General features: G+C 45.8%; 1 protein-coding gene across 2 annotated transcripts in view; it reads left to right on the forward strand.

The window, feature by feature from the left end:
- The first annotated feature begins 12,655 nt into the window (after positions 1–12,655).
- Positions 12,656–14,418, forward strand: part of LOC111269562 (uncharacterized) — a 52,865-nt gene continuing 51,102 nt past the window's right edge. For both annotated transcript variants that reach the window (XR_015314648.1, XM_022849243.2), the window contains exon 1: positions 12,656–14,165. The gene's annotated coding sequence lies outside the window, so the exon portion shown is untranslated. The remainder of the gene's footprint in view (positions 14,166–14,418) is intronic.

The following is a 14,418-nucleotide window of genomic DNA, read 5'->3' on the forward strand; positions in this document are numbered from 1 at the left end:
ATCTCGTCAAAATTAGGCCATCGAAGAGTCGACGATGTGAAATATGGTTACTTAACTAGCTTCTTTGAGCGCTGCTTACAGACATTGTTTCTCATAGTCAGCAAGATAACAAAGACGTGTAGTGATTAAAGGCTGGCTTTCTCGTTTTTGCTGGAATAGTATTCACACAAGCTCTAGGTAGCCAGCCTATAGGCTGCAGTTCGCTGAACACTCCTAATAAAAATGTTTCCTGTCCTTAAATTGTCACAGTTCAAGAACGTATTGATTGATGCGCACGACTCGCACGACGATTTCTATTTTCACTGTTATTTAGGCTGTTCAACCAGAGTAATCCAGCCTTGAAGTTTTTTTGACTAAAGGCTTGAAATACGCTCTCAAGTTATTGTCAAGCGCCTTTTAGACGTATATATGCAACTCTGCCGAAGACGGAGAAAAAGCAATGAGGTTAACTTTTTTATTATAGTTTGTACAAGATATCGATGTATAATATCTTGATACGTACCCGTAAACTGGAGTTAGGTAACAGCTTAGGAATGAAAAAAAAAACGACAGATAAAAAAATTTACTGCAGAAACTTCAGCGTCCAAACAACCTCATCACGAAACAGTATCGTAATATCATGCCAGAAGCCACCATTATCTTAGTTCGACGAGAACTTTTCTTCTGGTCACGTTAGCTTTAGACCGAGAATCACCTGAGCTAAGTACAATTAAATCACACTGGCCGTCATCACGAACGATACATTGAAGGAGCGTTCCAACTGAACGTGTGAATGTTACACGGCTGAGCAATAGCACAGTTTTAAGATAGCCGGCCTCGACGACACCGATAGAATCCATACCTAATTAACCACTTTTTTTGCCTTTCTCTATACCTAAACAGTGTAAATACCACTATATGCCCGGATGAGTTTCTCGGTATACAAGACCATCGTTTGTTCTACCATTGAATTTAATTATCTTTATTCATGCTAGGAAATCCGCTATCGTTTGTACCTTTACATACAGTGTCATATAGATTGTGATTGTGAGCAAATCGATACCTATGCCCCTTAACGCGCTCCTTTGCAAACATGTGCTATTGTACTGCTTTATTCGGCACTCCCCTGTGACGAGTGCTCGCGATCATTTTTAATCAGTAGAAGGACCAATCGAGCATGGAGGGACAAGATACCGGTACAAGAGATAAGTGCGTCTATGAAGAATCGAAAGTTTCGCTGCCGGAACCTAATGTTATTCTGTTGTACTTTGCATAGCGCGTTGACACGAAGATACGGTCATTCTCATTTGCTAGAAGCATTAAAAAAAAGAAACGTCTTCACCTTTACGTCCGATTCTGCCTTAAGTAAACCTTGCTTGAGACTATCAAGCAGCGGTCTCGTCTTTGTGCTATCCTATACTGCAATTGAATGCTAAGGGAATGGGGGGGGGGGGGGTAGTAGGTACTGCCAGCTGAGAAGCAAGCTCTGGGAGTGACATGCCTAGTTCAACTGTGTCTAAGTTCAGCTCTACTGGACAAGACGATACTGACAGAAGCCACACAGCACAAATGCTCATAGATCATCGTATAGTTATCTTAATGGCTGGACAGGGCTTATTATTAAGACAATTAATTCGGTGAGCGTCGTTAAGAAAAGGCCACTACTGGGAGCTATAAGAAGGATTTTTCTCTTTGTTTAACAATTAAGTCTTTTAGTGTTCTGTATGATGACATAAAAATATAATTGCTAATGTAATCAGCAACGTGAGGTAACACAGATCCCAGTATACCACACGTTATGACGTTAAAGGATGAGGGTAGAAAATAACGAACGTCACGCTGTAAGCGTTATGAACAGGATAATAAATATAATAATAAAAATAATAATAATAATAATAAAAAAATCGATAAGTAATTTGAATTTTACGACTGGTCAAATGAACCGAACGTCTAGTTTCAGACGTGAACCCCACTTCATCAGCTGTCTCCACAAGTTTAGTAGGCAAACACATTGTTCCCGTACGAGCTATGATAGAAACGAATTTGTGTACCCTATATGCCTGTTTTCAAAATGCAGTGTGCTGTAAACTTCGTTCATCGTAGAAACACGTTCATCTTGTACATTGTTGTTTGACGTCATACGGCGCAATAGTAACGCAATTGCGGGCGTGAAACTCGACACATTTACTAAGCAGGTCTAAGTCGAATCAATAACAGCTTAATGTAGATGTTGGCCTGCGACGCGAAATCACCTTTTTCATTTTCTGTCCTATTTGCATCTGTTCCATCCAGATGATGCCGTATATACTTGAAACAAGTTTTGAATCGTAGATCCTTATCAGACATACCCTGGACACGGCTATTAAAACACGTGGCTGTATAGTACACAATCCACAAATTCATAACGGATGATAACTCACATTATGCATACATTGGATCGAGTTTACGACAGGGTGTATATATATAATATTCGGCATTACCGAAACGCGCCTGGCCCACGCCGTCGACCGCTCCACCGCAAGAAACGTACGCAGAACCCATCACAACAAGCACGCCTGATATCTACTCCCCCACCCCCTACCCCCGGGGTGATGGCGTACGATTTGGCTAAAACGCTCCAGCGTTTCACTGTCATCTGTCGGCGCCGGATCGGCTGCCTTTCGACTACATTCGGAGACTAACCGAACTGCCCGGACGGCCCGAGCAAACGCAAGCGACAGCGTTGCTTAGTATCTACTCTTCTAATAGCGCCTACCTAGCAGCGCTCGTTTTCGTTAGCGGAACGCCGCAAATCCAAAAGTACGCCAAGGTCCGTTTCTCTTCAGGACAGGACGAACCAGCAGCCGCTTAAAGGAACGGAACCAACTCAAAACGCCTGAACCCGTCGAAACGGTCAAAAACTGGCTGCAACGGGTCCTACAGAGAAAATTCGGGATAAAGAAAGAGACCGGCGAGGCAGGCTCACGGTTCAAGACCTTGAGACAGTGAAACTCGAATTTGGACTTGTTGGTGCTGGTGTTGCTGCTCTGTTGGCTTGTAGTCTAGAGCCTGCTGCCTGTAGCCTGTTGCGAGGTCCTGCTGAGACAAAACAAGCGTTGCTACTTCTGCGACCTTTTCTTTTTCGTCTTTTCGTTCATTCGCTAGCTAGTTTGCTCTGTCTTTTAAGTGTCGTTATCATTCGCGTGGTTGTCTTGTCTTTGTGCCCGGGTCAATCTGCCGCCACTGACGACTCAACCTAAACCTTCTACCTACCCACTACCTATAATCTATGCAGCAACAGCAGCATCTTGGCCTTGATCCTGGTGTTGTTGCTACTACTCCAACCCATCCAGGCGTAGCCAATCGCTCTGCGTTTATTTCTTCGCCATCGAGCAAAAGACAAAGTTCGACTATTGCGATTCTCGGGATGAACGTCATCCGTTTGAAACGTTGCGCACGTCAACAACACAACCGCCATTGTCAACAACGTGAACTACAGCTGCTGCAACGGGCTGCAGATAGGCTCGACTGAGTCGTATGACATCGGCTTGTACTGATATCGCTAACATCGTTTTCGCTAAGTAGTAGGTCATTACCACCATCTCGGCAGTTGCCGCTACACTCATCAATTCAAAATCACCAGTATTGCTAAACTAACCTCGATGTGTAAAAGGCCTATTCAAGTTAACCTGTTAAGCTCGTTTTGAGTAAAGGCCTAAATCTCGCTTAGGCTGTTCGAAGTTCCGGGACCTGCTTAGATAGATTATGTACTTTGGTCCGATAGGCCATTGGTACGCTGTCGCCGACGGCTGTGACGGAAAGGACTGTTTTGGGAGCTGTAAGTTAAACGCCCAAATCATATTCCTCGGACTTAGTGTACAAGCAGCCGTCGCGGTCTCGTGCCGGCAGCTTCATCCGACAATGACAATGCTAAAATTAACATTAACAAATTTCTCTCTAGTTTCGTTCACTTGATGTCTCACTCTCTTACAATTTGGCTAGCAGCGTCGTCGTTGTTTGTTTGCTTCACTCTACCGTCGCCCTATTCGCAATCAGGAATCGGCACCAGGTCTAATAGTCAACCCTGGAAGTTCTCTACGATCAGTTATTCCCTTCTGTTCAACTCGATGGCACTGGGTGCTGATCCTAACACTCTTAGCTGTTTTTACTATGTGAACTAACCTTCCGAATCACTTCATGTTTGGTAGTGCATCAAGGACATGCTTCGTACCAAGGGGTCTAATCAGCATGGGCCTTGCTAAACTTATCTGAGGTTTCCCCAACAGACCTATGAAACGGCAAGGTAACCCACATAAGCGCTTTTCTGTAGTAACCCATTGCCTTAATTATTTTTACCAACACGATAAGATCGAATAATGGTAAATAACAATAATAAGCAAGGGTTCGGGCTAATTCAGGCCATCATGGACGTTTGCTGGAAACCTTTCCAATCAAAGCAACGGGTTCTTCTGTCCTCGGGTCGAACTGCAAAAACGTGCAGAAGCTTATTAGTTAATTTCACCGACCCAAAACAATGAAGTATCCCTGGGCCGTGCACAGCAATGTACGTGCTACCGCTGTCCCTGGCAAGGTTTTGGTCAATTCCGCAGCCGCACAAATTGATTTATCTTGTTGTCGGTATACTTAACTGTGGCGGACCTGCTTACAGTTTCTTTCGTGCTTGATCTTTTCGTTGTCCTATTTCATCTTTTGCATCCTCCTGCCGATCTTTATCATGCTTGTGTTCGATTTCTTGGATCTGCCATCCTCCCGACAGACGAGTTGAAACAGTAGGTTTGGTTAGACCAGCCAGTAGGACCCGACCCAGGGGGAGTGGGCGTCTACATAGAAGTGACAGACGCCCAGCGCCAAGTCTCTGAGTTCTCCTTTCTTGCTCTCCGCTTCGTTGTTTCTCGCTGCGCGGTCGCTTGCGAATACATCTGATGCACCACACTGAAACAGCGGACGTACAGCTATGAGAAGGACAAATCACGGCTACTCGCGACTTGTCGATGGCGGATAGCACAAGATCGAAAATTTTAAATACAGCCGAAGAACAAAGCTCGTGTTTCTTGGCTCTCGTGCCTACAGATCGGAGGAAGAAATGATCCGAAGGAGCTAAAAGCCGGTTGCCTGGGGCGGACGAAAAAGACGAATGGAGTAAAATTGAGAGGAAAAGACTGATAGAAAACAATAAAATCACACGGGCTGACTGAACGATCCCTTGGAATTGATGACCTAGTGCGAAATCCGCAGCCATTGCAGCTACCGGCGAAAAGCCTGCTGGTCTGCCAGAATGCTCGCGTGCAACATGCTTATTGTGTTGATGCACAGTGGCGTTAGTAGGGCTAAGTAGGTCTAAATCGTATAATGAGACGGAGCTTCTGTGCGATCGGTTAAATGTATGAACGGGTGGAAGGTTGAGAGTAGATGATGAATGGGTTCGGTTCAAGAGCGTAGAAAACATTTCCATTATAGACAGATGAATGTTGGGAGTTCACGATAGTCCGGCCTGGACGTACATGTGTTACGTCAGGGTCCCAGTGTTTAACGTTGAGACGTCTGCGATATGTCTGAGAGAAATTTGGCGGCATGGTGAAGCATGATTTTTCCCGTTTCCCGTCCAGTAGTGAAACTATCACCGAGCTTCAATTTTGCTTATCCCTTCTATTAGGTTTACACTAATCTGTCGTACGTAACAACTGAAAAATCTAATAATATCGTCTGCGTTCCTCAAAAACCTCGATGAAACTTCTCTATTGCTCCATCAGTCGCACGGTCGTACATCAAATTCAGGCAACAATATAGGACAACCAGGTACAATCGACAGCAACGCAACCGTGTATCATTACCGCCTATATGTCATACTTGCATAGCATTTCGGCTGTTAATGGCACTTTGGTAAGTCTCTTTTAATAAGCCAATTTCTGAAATATTTTGTCATCAATCGCTTTGCAGCATTTCCTCAACCAACTGTAGAAAAACACTACTAAACTGAATTATCAAAACTTCAATTCAAAATAATACAAAAATCCATCGGCAATACAGGCATGAGCGCGAATTTTTTTGTTTGATCCATGTATCAGACGCTGAGTAATCCCTGCTCTAATATCTGGGTTATGCTATAGCCAATAATTAATGGCTCTCCCCCGGTAGCCCACTGGGCTACACACGCATTTCTTTCCTATACCTTCCCGTGCACTCCATAGCTTTCTTCGTCTTTATGTGCGAACGTATTTACATATGTGTGAAATGGTATTCGTGAACCACCATGAAACACAGATGATTTGATGAGGATAAGAATTTCCGACGATCACTCTCGATTCTAGTCTCTGTTCTCTCACAACTGTTCGCAATTAATTCAGGACACAAATGTAAGGCCTACGAGGGGATCCGCGACAAAGCGTTTTCTCTTGGTGGACACGTATTAACTGGCAGAAACAATAGCACCTTCAGTATCGATCAGTCCGCAGCAAGGATCACACCCGGGACGGCAATCAACACTTCTCAATGCACTCACTCCTTTTTACTGTCCTCGACGAGGTTTTCCTCTTCCTCCGAAACGCCTTGGTAGTACTGACATTTTCGAACCGCGTTTGGCGATAGAATACACAGACAGAAAGGATTACAACGACAAAAACAGCGGCAGCAGTGTTATTCGATCTTGTGAATAGGGCGTCAGCTCTCGATTGATCGCTCTCAGTTGTTATTATTAGTGTGTAAACGAGTTTACGAAATCACCTCTTCTGTATAGCGTGAAGATTTTGCCCTCACTAGAAAGTCTAGCCGGGATGGGTCTTGCTGAATTTATCTGGGTTTTTCCAACAGACCCGCAAAATTGCATAGTTAATCATTTGCCAACTTTAAAATTCGAACTACGTCCATAGCTATATATGGTACCGCGTTCAAAGAGCCATTCATACTATACTGTCTCCGACTTCGTCTGTACAGACCATCGCGGTCTACATCTACCAGACTCGGCATCACCGTTAGGCACTGCTTCGAACAGCTGGCACTCAGTAGAAGGCAAAACGGTGGTTCTTTTATTGCCGTTTCCGACGCAAGGACTCACAACAACACCAGGACGATCAACAATTAATCAAGAGAAACAGATTCTCATGTAACTAAACATATGCCCTTTTCATCGACAAACTACTAATATAGTTTTGGCAAAACCATAGTTCGAACACTGTAGGACCTTTATGATTTTTAGGGAAAAATGGTGACAAGTGATTCTTTCATCTCTCCACTGGAGTTAAATTATCGCTTACTAAAAGAGTTATGCAGAGACCGGGGCATATAACAATATGATGGTGTAAGGCTTGGGCTATACGACAGGTGTATGAAAACTTCCCAGATACTTAAAAAATATGTTGCCTGGCACTGTCATAGCAGGAGACAACGTTTTTTCTTTCACTAGTTTCGGTCGATTCTTTTCACCAACTTGGTATAACTTGATTAGTTGTGGACGGTGGAGTTGCAAATGAATCGTCCTATGCATTAGTCAATAATACACGATTCCTTTCCAACCCCCCAAAAAACTCGTAGCATCGCCTTCTCTGACGTTAATCTGGGCGTTGTCACAGATTGTCCAGAACATTTTTTTATTTGCATATTCTTGTTGTATTTGATTTGTTTTTCATTGCCGGTGATCAAATGCTTTAAAAACGGTCCGATTTCGTCGCATTTCTACAGAATTCTGCAGATAGAAATAGGATGGAGTAAAGTATGTATATCACCCAAACATTGAACTATTTTCTGTAGCTAGCTTTCTTCTAATTTTTGGTTGTACATATTTAGCTCCTTGGGTATATCATAGCTACTTACGCATCGGTTTTGTTTCACTTACGCAAAAACTTTATTAACTTTTATCGAAATCGTTCTATCATTGTGAGGAGCATCTTGCATGGAAATTTTTAAAACGGAAGCGACAATCATTTTGGACCGTTTTGCCGATAACACGCCCTGATCATAAGTAGTACAGCGTTTCTATTGGCATAGACAACATTGTGTCCTTATTGTAATACGATTGTAATATGTAGCAATTTGTTTACAGAAACTTCACTCCTTTTCAAGGCGCTGAATGAAAACTTTGCAAGAATTTCAGCCCATCCACTAGTGCTAAATCTTAGCTTTCAATGAGGCCTACGCCAACCCGATTCGTATGACCGATATGACTTTTCAAGTTCACTAGGTGACAGTACGGTCAGTATTTTCTCGACAACCTGATATTAGCTGTGCCCTTTCTTATCAGTACCTTCTTCATTCAATTTTTCCCATGACCTTTTTATTAGCCACCCCCTATACCATCCCCTGTACCGTGCCCGTTGCTAGCAACCTTGACGTCCTCCGAACTTCCTCGTACAAACATGTCATATTTTTGGGATTCAAGTTAAAACAGTTACTTGGTAACTTGTATTGCGCCGCCGACGGAAATCATTGAAGGAAGTGGGTGACCAGAATGATGAACTGATCACGCAATCGATTCTAGGTTGACACTGATGTCAACTTAGATATAGAAGGATAAAGCAATAGGCGCAGCAAAATTGAAAGCGAGTGGAACAACCTGTGGCAGTCAAAGCTGATCGATCAGTTTGGATGGAATGGCTATAATGCCTAAGCTGAGGGTATCATTCGAAAAGGGGTAGCTCTCCTGCGCATAGATCGGCACGGATGTATAAGTTAAAACAGTGACTAGGAGAGAATTAGCGATCTAATGAAGGAAAGAACTGTATCACAGTGTTATGCACAGTGGAAGTTACCAACAATTAGTAACTGGAAAAAGCTAAGGCCGCTTTACCTTGCTTTTCATATAAAACCGCTTAAACGAATAGAATGTTCTTGCCTTACTTCCGTATAAGCTGCCATAAAATAATAAACGAAATAACCATTGAAATACTTCCTTAAGAGCATACGAATTCTTTTAGAGGTTACTTTTACCCAGCGCAAGTTCGCAAAACTACAATAACCACTTACAGAAGAAATCAATGGTTGTATCTTACATATTCTATTTACCACATAGCGCTCTGACATACACATGTGATCGTAAACACAGGATTTTGTAATACATTATGTGTTTATAAGTTAGTTGCTAACTATTGCCACTCGGTTAACGTCGAAACTAAAGATGTTGAAAATTCATCACCGACTAATCCTCCACAGATATCAAATAATCAAAAACGTATGATTTAGTCTTAGGTTTTCTGCGATGTACATGCACAAAGCCCAAATGAGTCATAATGCCAACCCATTACTAAATCAACGGTTCGAGTCAACATCTGGCGCAACCGCCGTTAAGCGACATTGCTAACACGGACGATGACTCTTTCCAACACGCGAAGAAACTATGCGTCGACGCCTTGTTCTTAATTAAGGGCTGACCTTCAGTGTTTATCTTTTGTTTATACTGAATCACCCCGGATTTGAACTTCAAGGTAACTGCCCGGAACCGGCGGCCTACCTGGGCCGACTCAGTACCTGGCGAAGCACACGAAGAGCCCCGCCGCGAACGTCGTGCCATCGGTGGCTGCCTATTCAGTCTATGGATTTTGCTCAACTTATCTGGGTTGTTTTTAACAGGCCTGTAAAATTACATGATAACAATATGCCTGCGTAAGAGTTTGTTAACGCTGAAAACATGATGGCCGCATGCTCGTGGTTACCATGGTAATGCATTTAAAACGATACACGTCAGAGAGACATGCCGCCTTTAGCGCGCAATATATTGTACAGAGTTTATTTGCAAATATCGGTTGGTGCTAATCAATAATAGCAACAGCCAAATGAAATAGAAAAATAAAATTATCGCAAACGTCGCCATAGCAACAGGAACAATGTTTGCCGCGATCGACGCCAATTACAGTGATCCAGCAAAGCCTGAGCGACCGGAAACAACAGCGTTGGCCGGAAGGCGACGTCATCATTGATTGATTCTTGATTTTGCGCGTTAGAGAATGCAGCTGCGTCATCAGCGAGGACAACGTTATCGGATACCTGAACGGCTGCCTGCGTAATGGCGGATAACAATTTTCGTCTGGCATGCGCAAATTATCGGCTATCTGGTAGTATTATTACGTTACGAGTGCAAGTAGATGTAGAATAGTACATATAGTAGATAGGCTATTTACTGTTAATTGTAGCAACTTTTGATAGTATGGTAACTTTCAAATGAGTGTAGTTTGAATTTTAAGTTAGTTCATCGCCCAATGGACCCATTTAAAAATTAAACAGTGGTGAACGTTCGAGATAATCGCGTTTTTGCTCGACGCCACGACAAAGGGACGCGACCAATACTGCGTCGAGCCTCCGTTAAGCCAGGGCAGTAGCAGGAGTTGAGGCTATGATCGCCGTTATTTTGTTTATAACCTGTAGGTTGTGATGTCCTATTCCGTGGCATACCCAATACATATCTGCCGTATGCACTCTATCCGATATCTGTTTCGCTTTGGGCCGCAGTCCCGACAGCTCTGTGAGCTCCTTTGGCGGCAGCCGCCTTGCATAGCCCGTAGTCTCTATCGGGTCCACTTGGATCGTTCACATGCAGACGGACGCTCCTTCGCTCCAAGACGGTCTGTTCTTCCTGGTCGAATAGTGCCCTGACGCGATAGAGATTCAGGAGGGCAGGAGATCAACGCGTCGAGTATAGCAGCAGGTAGCAGTTGACAGCGATAGTGCAACATAAAAAAACAGCCAGAAACAGAGGCAAGTGCCACAAGCGAATTCGCAACTGCAACGGATCGAAAGGTGGCGTTCCACCATGACAGGACCAGGCCGGATAGTTTCTCGGTGGACGGACGACGGAAGAAAGGTACTGCGATCGATAGAAGATCGGATGATCGTAGCCGTAAACATGACTTTGACACGCACGCATCGTCCAATTACAAAAGGCAATACTGACCACACAAGCCGATAGTGTCGGCAAGGGCAATAAAGTCAATTGTGTATTTTCCATCTCGTCATATTATGCAGTCCTATAATAAGTGAATAGCATTTACGCGTTCTCTCTATTTATTATTAGCGGTAAGGAGTCGACTTTTCTTCTATCACCCTTGCTGTCTTTCGCTTTTCTGGAGAAGGGACAACATTGCCAGTGTCGAACAGCCCGATGAAACAGGGTGCACGCAGGGGGCAAGCGACATCTCGATGGCGGCAAAAACGTCGTAGGCAACGGTGTTAATTGCCGATGCCGACGTCGACGCTGCAAGTGTCGTCAGTCGCGCGCCACTTCCACTACGGAGGCTGCTGTTCGCCGTCGGCGGATGGCTTTTGCCGCTTTTCTACTGCTGCTGGCCTTGCTGCCGTTGCTGAGCGCCCTAGGTGAAACGCAGAACCGCGCGAACATGAACGCAAAACAAGAGGAGGGGACGATGAGGGCAACGCAGCTGCCGGCACTTGGTGGCGTTACCACGGACGCTGCTGCTGGTGCACTTTCAATTGATGGTGCAGTGATTGGTGGTGCTGCTGCTGGAGAGGTACCTGTATGACAACGGAGTCCATTGTTGTTGCCCCTGAATCGACACAGAAACAGAGACTGACTCGGCGTTGCTGTCTGTGCAGTGAATGAGTTAATCGGTGTTGCCTGCTTGAACAAAATTGATGCAGTAACTTTTCCTGCTCCCGCTGTTGGCGGTGTTGTCAATGCCAATGGCGATGACATGTTATGTACTCACAGCGGTCGTTTAGCATAGGCCAATGATCGGGCGCAATTGAAGTTGTTGTGTTACGATAGCTGACGAGGAGGCTGACGCAGGTGGACGAGATCAGACGCAGCGCCACTGTCAGCCACAGCAGTCGGTGAAGTAAAGCAAGCGCGCAACGATGACGATCGCTGCCAACGACTAACAGATGCTTTGTAAAAAGCGACACCAGGACCGAGAAGGAGACGGAGAAAAATAGGGGCAGAGTGAGAACGCGTAGATGCGCGCAGACACACACACACACTCCACTGACACACTGCCGCTGCCGCTGCCGCTGCTACGGTGACGCGGGCGACTTCAGCCAATTGCAGCCGCTGCAAGCCTAGCGTAGTACAGCATTGAACGAGTGGGCAAGTGAGCGAGTGAGCAGTGCGCGACGAGCGCGCCATATTACTGCTGCCACCAGCGTTGTCACTTTGATGAATACGCGACTGCGCCGTCAACAGCGGCAATGGATCAGACTGAACTGATTAGAGTGGACTGCTGCGGCCCGCGATAGCGGCCGCTGTTGCAGTTGTTGACGACGCTGTCTCTGTCTCTTTGGCCCCAGTGCTGCTACGGCACGCGGAGGAAAAGTGAGTTGTTCCAGTGCGACGGCTAAGCGCGACCGGCGCCGTCGCCGTTGCCGTCATGGGGCGATCGAAACAGACAACGGAGAGACAGTACCGACAAGGCCAGACGGCCGCAGCAGCGTTGGCCGCGCTGAAATAGCCGATTCGCTGCAGCACTTCAGCAGGGTAGGGTCGAGTATGACGATGAAACAGAGAGAGAAAGAGAGCGAACGAGAGAGACGCCTGTTGCGGCGGCTGCGACGTTTGCTGCCGCGCCAGCTATTGACAATGAACAGCCGCATAGCGAGCAGCAGTACTACAGCCGCCGCTAACACGGCGTCAACAGTGCGCCGTAGCAGAGACATTAGCGATGGCGACGGCGGCGGCGGCGGCGGCGGCGGCGGCGGAGAGCAACGCAACGCAGGGCGAAGCAGCGACTGGCGACCGCTGGAGGAGGCTGGGGATTGAAGAGGCCGGTGACGGCGATGGCGCTGGCTTTTGCTGGCGTTGCCCGACGCCATTCGCTGACGGTATTCGCTTTTGGCGTTCAGTCTATCAGTCAGTCGGTTGGTCGGTTAGTCAGTCAGTCACCGACTGAGTCAGTGGACGAAAAATCGGCGGCGACGAAGAGGCGCCAGTGGTGGACGAGTGGCGTTGCGATTTCTGTGCCGGCGCCGCTAACGGCGGCTGCAGCAGCAGCAGCAGCAGCAGCAGCAGCAGCAGCAGCGGTATTAGCATCAGAATAGGACGGCACTGCTAAACGGTGGATAGCGGATCGTGTGCGCGGAGCGTTGTTTTGGGTCGGTTTATCAGTTCGGTAGAGGTTTGATTAAAAGTCATTCTGTTGGTCTGATCTAACCCCGATGACAATGACAGGAACACAGTGGCTAGCGGCTTGCGGAAGTCGACCGGATTCCAAATCGACGCCTTGAGAGCTATTGGAGTACCTGGAGCATGATTTCGAGCAGTGCTAAAGGTGAAAAGACATGTGCAAACAGTTATTTTCGTACCTACATTGGCTAACGTACTGGTATACCGCATAGGCAATGTTGGTAGCAAACATCTTCTAGTGAGTGGCAGCCTTGAGGGACACCCAAGTCGACCTTGGGACATTGCTTTGCCCTTCTATGTGTCGAAACAGGCGCGGCCCGGCGGCTGTTGCCACGGGCCGATTCCTGCGGATGCGAACTCCAATTCGCTTAACAGGTCCTGTGCTGAAGTGCGCGACGTCGAGTGCTGGCTCAGTAGACGGCGACCCACTTGAGGAAAAGTAACAGTAACAAACAGAAGAAGATTTTTATGCTCCTAAGATCCATGCTACATGATAATAATTACTATTATTATTATTATACTAATTATATTAGTGATAATAATCAAGTGGAAACAAGCGACGCACGTTCTTCATAGCTGCTGGGTTCGCTGCTCAACATACCAACTTCGAGATACCCTTTTTCCGGATATTAAGGCTCGTTTCATTGAACGCGTGCAGGATTCCGCGACAACGATACGCTGACTCAATCGCAAGCTCAATCACTCGATGGATTTTGTGCAGGTTACTATACGTGTGCGCGTGTGCTATCGATCTAATGCATTATATTTGTACTTTGTGTATTGTATATTGAGGTAGTTCGAATAGTTGCGGCGAGTGGCCCTCGACCTATCGCTAGCTATTACAATTCTTGTTGGCTAATTCGACCTTGTGGATATTATTGGACCTGAATTTAAAAACGGCAACGCACTGCAAATAGCTATCACAACTATTCCTACGCGGCGTTCAGTATATCAGATCGCTTTGTCGCTAGATCGAGATCATCTGTTGGACGTGTAATGTCTCCACTCGTGACGAAGGAGTTTCAAGTCGATCGCTACTGAACTCCAAACCGTAAAAACATCACATAGTTTTCGAAACGGCAATCAACGGCAACGACCCAGAATGGACGTGGGTTTGGTACGCTAGCAGGTATTTAAAACGCCATTTTTTCACGACGAAGCAAACGGGGTGCCGGGTAGGGAGACCGACTAAAGCGAGACGAGCGAAATGGTATAAGCATATGGTGCAAGAACAGAGATCGCAGACGGGTTACGTGGCAACTAGCTGAGAATTATTTAAGTGAAAACAATAGATGTAAACATTCCGTCTCTTACCGACGAGATACGAAATTAACGTTATCTACCAGAGGTTTACTGAACGTAATCACTTTCGAATCTCCTGA

Source organism: Varroa jacobsoni, unplaced genomic scaffold (genome assembly GCF_002532875.2).
Source record: "Varroa jacobsoni isolate VJ856 unplaced genomic scaffold, vjacob_1.0 scaffold_1398, whole genome shotgun sequence".
Taxonomy (NCBI): Eukaryota; Metazoa; Arthropoda; class Arachnida; order Mesostigmata; family Varroidae; genus Varroa; species Varroa jacobsoni.